A 7,500-nucleotide genomic window follows, 5' to 3' on the forward strand; every position below is an offset into this window, starting at 1 on the left:
GAAGAGGTTTCTCGGAAGAAACCATGGACCAAGGTCTCGCGGCCTCTTAAGCGCAAGTCGGTCCCTTCCTCGCAAGTCCAACGGCCCAGTTGTAGCCACTGGGTCAGTTCGGACTCGCTGCAGTCTTCCGATGACTGTTCACCTCCTAAGAGAGGCAAAGCGGTACTGCATCAGGCAGTAACACCGTCTGTTGCCGCACCTGCTACTGTAGATCCTAAGTGGTCTTTGCTGCAGACCATGCAGGCACAGTTAACGTCATTGATGCAGGACTTTCGTGCGGAGAAGGTTGACGCTGCACCAACCTCTAGCCTACAACCACCCACGGTTGTGCGTCCAGTGGACACTGAGGCTACCTTCTCCCGCACTCCAGCTGTGAGAGTCCCGCCACCCATGCGTTCCAGTGTACCCTGCCAGCCGCATGTTGACGTTCAGCGACGCACGGAACCTTCCGTTGACGTTCGAGAGTTACAACAACAACCTAAGTTGTTTTGTTTTGACGCGGTGCGTCAACCTCCGCAAGCCAGTGTGGATACCTCTACTCGCCCACAGCAGACTAGACAGTCTGGAGTAGACGCTTTGCGTCCCCGCGCTGCTATGGTTGTTGCCAGTTCACAGACTGGGCAACAGTTCCGTGACGTTGCGTCCGGTTCAGTCACGCGTGCACCCGTGCTGCCGGACTCAGCTGACCAGCCAATTCCTACTCCTTTGCCGCTTCCTCCTCAGTTTTCAGATGATGGACTCTCTGATGATGACGACGCTGCACACATTGACGACCCGCATACGGACATCGATGAACCCAAGACCACGCAACCCTCCTTGGACTTTAGGAAAGTTCTTGCACTGTTCAGGGAGATGTATCCTGATCAGTTTGTATCTGCGGCCCCACGCTCTCCTCCATCTGAGTTCGCTTTAGGCACGCAGTCATCCGCGCCTGCCTTTACGAAACTCGTCCTCGCCCGCTCGTCTAAGAGAGCTTTACGAGTGTTGGGAGAATGGATGCAGTCCAAAAAGAACCTTGGGAAGACAGCATTTACGTTTCCCCCTGCGAGACTCTCTTCCAGATCGAGCGTCTGGTATGCCACGGGAGAAGTTCTCGGCTTGGGAGTTCCTGCCTCTGCCCGGGGCGACTTCTCAAGTCTAGTAGACTCTCCCCGCAGGCTAGCCATGAGACGCTCTAAGATATGTTGGTCTCCTTCAGACTTAGACCATCTGTTGAAAGGAGTGTTCAGAGCCTTCGAGGTTTTTAACTTTTTGGATTGGTGTTTGGGAGCGTTGAGCAGGAAGATCTCCCCTTCGGACAAGGAAACTTCCTTGCTCATTATGTCCTGTATGGACAAGGCCATACGTGACGGATCCAGTGAGCTTGCGGCTTCGTTCGTTTCCGGGGTCCTCAAGAAACGGGAAAACCTTTGCTCGTTCCTGTCAGCGGGAGTAACACCGTGTCAGAGATCGGAACTTCTTTTTGCTCCTCTCTCAAAGTGCCTCTTCCCAGAGGAATTGATAAAGGAGATTGCTACCTCCTTGATTCAGAAGGACACCCATGACCTGGTTGCGTCCTCTGCCCGCAAAGCCACCCCTTTGCCTACCGTATCTAGACCCAGGATGGACACTCCAGCGTCCAGATTCATTCCGCCCTTTCGTGGCAGAGCCTCCAGCAGAGGAGGTGCTCGTGCCGAAGGGAGACGTGGGAAGAAGAAAGGTACCAAGTCCTTTAAAGGCAGAGTCTGACTGCCACCTTCTTCAGACAGCAGTGGGAGCCAGACTCAAGAACTTCTGGCAGATCTGGGAGAAAAGGGGCGCAGATGCGCAATCTGTGAAGTTGCTAAGAGAAGGGTACAAGATCCCGTTTGTCCGCAAACCCCCTCTAGCAACGTCTCCCATCGATCTCTCTCCCAGGTACAAAGAGGAAGACAAGAGGCTAGCCTTGAAGCAGGAAGTGTCTCTCTTGCTACAAAAGGGAGCTGTAGTCAAAGTCCGGGACCATCAATCCCCGGGCTTCTACAACCGTCTCTTCTTAGTGGTAAAGAAGACAGGAGGGTGGAGGCCGGTGCTAGACGTCAGTGCGCTGAATGTCTTTGTCACAAAGCAGACGTTCGTCATGGAGACCACAAAGTCAGTTCTAGCAGCGGTCAGAAAGGAAGACTGGATGGTCTCTTTAGACCTAAGGGACGCATACTTTCACGTCCCCATCCACCCAGAATCCCAACCTTTTCTGAGATTCATTTACGACAAGGTTGTTTACCAATTTCAAGCCCTGTGCTTTGGCCTAAGCACGGCTCCTCTTGTATTTACGAGGCTGATGAGGAATATTGCCAAATTCCTGCATTTAGCGGATATCAGAGCCTCCCTCTATTTGGACGACTGGCTTCTAAGAGCGTCTTCCAGTCGTCGCTGTCTGGAGAATCTAAAGTGGACTCTAGATCTGATCAAGGAATTGGGTCTCCTGGTCAATATGGAAAAGTCCCAACTGGTCCCATCCCAAACTATAGTGTACTTAGGGATGGAGATTCACAGTCAAGCTTTTCGGGCTTTTCCGTCGGCCCCCAGAACAAGTCAAGCCCAGGTATGCATCCAGAACATGCTAAAGAAGAAACGATGTTCAGTCAGACAGTGGATGAGTCTGATAGGGACGCTATCATCCCTGGAACAGTTCGTTTCGTTAGGGAGACTACACCTCCGTCCCCTTCAATTTCATCTAGCTGTTTACTGGAAAAAGGACAAAACGCTAGAAGCGGTCTCGATCCCCATTTCCGAGAAGATGAAGTCAGCACTGACTTGGTGGAAGGACAGTATCAACCTCAGAGAGGGTCTGCCCCTGGCTGTTCAGACCCCCAACCACGTTCTCTTCTCGGACGCATCGGACACGGGCTGGGGTGCGACACTAGACGGTCGGGAATGCTCGAGAACGTGGAACTCGAATCAAAGAACGTTACATATCAACTGCAAGGAGCTACTGGCAGTTCATCTGGCCTTGAAAAGCTTCAAGTCCCTCCTTCAAGGCAAAGTGGTGGAGGTGAACTCGGACAACACCACGGCCTTGGCGTACATCTCCAAGCAAGGAGGGACCCATTCTATGACGTTGTACGAGATCGCAAGGGACCTCCTCACCTGGTCAAGAGATCTAAACCTTTCTCTAGTAACGAGGTTCATACAAGGCAATATGAATGTTATGGCGGATTGCCTCAGTCGGAAGGGTCAAATCATCCCAACAGAATGGACCCTACACAAGGATGTGTGCAAGAGACTATGGGCCACTTGGGGCCAACCTACCATAGATCTCTTCGCAACCTCGATGACCAAGAGGCTCCCAATATATTGCTCACCGATCCCGGACCCAGCAGCAGTTCATATAGATGCCTTTCTACTGGATTGGTCACATCTAGACCTTAATGCATTCCCCCCGTTCAAGATTGTCAACAAGGTACTGCAGAAGTTCGCCTCTCACGAAGGGACAAGGTTGACGTTGGTTGCTCCCCTCTGGCCCGTAAGAGAATGGTTCACCGAGGTACTTCAATGGCTGGTGGACGTTCCCAGAGCTCTTCCTCTAAGAGTGGACCTTCTACGTCAGCCACACGTAAAGAAGGTACACCCAGACCTCCACGCTCTTCGTCTGACTGCCTTCAGACTATCGAAAGACTCTCTAGAGCTAGAGGCTTTTCGAAGGAGGCAGCCAGGGCGATTGCTAGAGCAAGGAGAACATCCACTCTTAGAGTCTACCAGTCGAAGTGGGAAGTCTTCCGAGATTGGTGCAAGTCGGTATCAGTATCCTCAACCAGTACCTCTGTAACCCAAATAGCTGACTTCCTATTATACCTGAGGAAAGAAAGATCCCTTTCAGCTCCCACTATCAAAGGTTACAGAAGCATGTTGGCAACAGTCTTCCGTCACAGAGGCTTAGATCTTTCCAACAACAAAGATCTACAGGACCTCCTTAAGTCTTTTGAGACCACGAAGGAGCGTCGTTTGGCTACACCTGGATGGAATTTAGACGTGGTACTAAGATTCCTGATGTCAGAAAGGTTCGAGCCACTACAATCAGCCTCCTTTAAAGATCTCACTTTAAAGACTCTTTTCCTGGTTTGCTTAGCCACAGCTAAAAGAGTCAGTGAGATTCACGCCTTCAGCAGGAACATCGGATTTTCATCTGAAACGGCTACATGTTCTTTACAGCTTGGTTTTCTAGCCAAAAACGAGCTACCTTTTCACCCTTGGCCGAAATCGTTCGACATTCCAAGCCTTTCAAATATGGTTGGAAATGAACTAGAAAGAGTCTTATGCCCTGTTAGAGCTCTTAAGTTCTATTTAAGACGAACTAAATCTTTACGAGGACAGTCAGAAGCTTTATGGTGTTCTATTAAGAAACCTTCTTTACCTATGTCAAAGAATGCAGTTTCCTATTATATCAGACTGTTGATACGAGAAGCTCATTCCCATCTGAATGAAGAAGACCATGCTGTGCTGAAGGTAAAGACACATGAAGTTAGAGCTATCGCTACTTCAGTGGCTTTTAAACAAAATAGATCTCTGCAGAGTATAATGGACGCAACCTATTGGAGAAGCAAGTCAGTGTTCGCGTCTTTTTATCTTAAAGATGTCCAGTCTCTTTACGAGAACTGCTACACCCTGGGACCATTCATAGCAGCGAGTGCAGTAGTGGATGAGGGCTCAACCACTACATTCCCCTAATTCCATAACCTTTTTTAATCTTTCTCTTGAAATGTTTTTTATTGTTGTTTTTTTGGGTTGTCCGGAAGGCTAAGAAGCCTTTCGCATCCTGGTTGATTTGGCAGGTGGTCAAATTCTTTTCTTGAGAAGCGCCTAGATTAGAGGTTTTGATGAGGTCCTGTAGTATGGGTTGCAACCCTTGATACTTCAGCTCCTAGGAGTCGCTCAGCATCCTAAGAGGATCACGAGGCTCAGTAAGGAAGACGTACTTAAAAAAGGCAGAGTAATTGTTCAAGTCGACTTCCTTACCAGGTACTTATTTATTTTATGTTTGTTATTTTGAATAACTGCTAAAATGAAATACGAAATCCTTAGCTCATAATAATGTAAACAATTAATGCTGGTCTCTACCCACCCCCCTGGGTGTGAATCAGCTTATATAATCACCGGCTAAGTTTAATATTGAAAAATTTTATTTTTATAATAAAATAAATTTTTGAATATACTTACCCGGTGATTATATATTAAAGGACCCTCCCTTCCTCCCCAATAGAGACCCAGTGGACCGAGGAGAAAATTGAGTTCTGTGTTTACATTGAGTACTGAGTACCTGCTCGACAGATGGCGCTGTTGAAGTACACCCCCTACCTGCATAGCGATCGCTGGCGGATTTCGAGCGTAGAGTTTTTCTGTCGGGCAGCAGAGCTGCAGCTTATATAATCACCGGGTAAGTATATTAAAAAATTTATTTTATTATAAAAATAACATATATATATATATATATATATATATATATATATATATATATATATATATATATATACATATACAGTATATATATGTATGTATATATATATATATATATATATATATATATATATATATATATATATATATATGTATATATATATATATATATATATATATATATATATACATACATACATATATATATGCATATATATATATATATATATATATATATATATATATATATATATCTATATATATATATATAGATATATATATATATATATATATATAGATATATATATATATATAGATATATATATATATATATATATATATATATATATATATATATATATATTTATATATATATATATATAGATATATATATATGTAATGTGAGAGTGGTTTTATCAAGTGAAGAAATATTTTTAATTACCCCATATAACACAATATCATGAAAATGTAAAGTTCCAATGCCAAGATCCTTGCGAGAAACATTTTGGGAACAAGGTTTTGTGAGGTAGCTTAACAAGTTGGCCTAATAATAATGATGATAATTATAATACCACTTTATATATCGAAGTGATAGTTGTGTAAAAAGTATATGTTCTCCTTAGATATGTAATAAGATATTTGTGTAAGCCCTCCGTACTGTATTATATTATATTATATTATATTATATTATATATATATATATATATATATATATATATATATATATATATATATATATATATATATATATATATATATATATATATATATATATATATATTTGCATAACTGTTAACACTCCGAATCTGGTCATTACAGTCAGCCCTCAGTATTTGCGGCTTTTACCTTTGGGAATTCGGTCATTCCTGTTACAAAGAACTATAGGCCTAACGTATAACCTATTTAATAAAAATTCTCCTTTTCGCTGTATCATGATAAGTACTCTTGCAGCCGAATAATTTAAAATGGACCACATTCCTTTGTAACCGACCTGCCTTGTGCTTTTTCCTCTCTCTGCAGTGTAACACTGCCTCTTTTGCTAACTCGGCTCAATTCTTGCATCGTCTTTCATCACGTATGCATCTCCTGCTTCAGTCCTTTTGGTGTAGAGTTGTGATGCTGTGTAAAAAAAAACTACATATCCAGTCTGTTTATAGTGATTTTAGTATTATGTGTGAGATGTACATTATGCTACTGCATGCGCCAAACAGTCGACATTTCAAGATTTGCACCATCCGTCAGACTTACTAAGTAGAACTTTGTACGTACAGTAAATGGTTAGTAGTGTTGTTTTGATACTTTTTCTTTTACTTTTTATTATGTTAGTGTAGTCATTGTGTAGGCTATTAGTGCTATTATTATATTAACTATTGCACAGTACAGTACTATATATGAAACACTGTGCTTTGCAGTAGTAATGTAGATGCCTGTATAGGCTATGTGTATGGTGAGTTGAACAGTGCGAGTCAACCTGTTGAAAACAGCGATCACTTAGGAGTGTTACCTTAGCTAATTTAGCTGCACTGTAGTGATAGTGTTGTACATATATTACAGTACATTACACTATACTACACTATCAGCAAGTGTTTTTAGATAGGGACAACAGTGTTTTGTCGTTACATTATTTATATATAATTGTGGTGATGATTCGTATTATGTCCAGTCTTTTTGTGTACTATACGTATGTACGTACAGTACTGTACACTTGTGTACAGTTACTGAAGTGTGTTCATACAGTAATACAATACTGTACCTATATTATGATAGGAACCATGTAAAAATAATATTATGCAGTACAGCGGGTTACATATTGTATGTAGGCAATGGACAGTGAGATGAAAGGTTATGAGTAGCCCACCCTAGGACAGCAATGATTCGCGTCTTCTCAATTTTTACGTCTATCTTTGTTACCTAACTGCCACAAGTATGTGTGTGTGCATATAGCCTATATATATATATATATATATATATATATATATATATATATATATATATATATATATATATATATATATATGTGTGTGTGTGTATACACATATATATATTTTATGTATAAGTATATTTATTATTATTATTATTATTATTATT

The 7,500-nt window shown here is 42.4% G+C and overlaps 1 protein-coding gene across 1 annotated transcript in view; it reads right to left on the bottom strand.

Annotated features, from left to right (window-relative positions):
* The window catches only part of LOC137657877 (uncharacterized), a 32,435-nt gene that overhangs the window by 12,204 nt on the left and 12,731 nt on the right, over nucleotides 1-7,500 (bottom strand). The window lies entirely within an intron of this gene.

The sequence above is a fragment of the Palaemon carinicauda genome, chromosome 18 (genome assembly GCF_036898095.1).
Source record: "Palaemon carinicauda isolate YSFRI2023 chromosome 18, ASM3689809v2, whole genome shotgun sequence".
Lineage (NCBI taxonomy): Eukaryota > Metazoa > Arthropoda > Malacostraca > Decapoda > Palaemonidae > Palaemon > Palaemon carinicauda.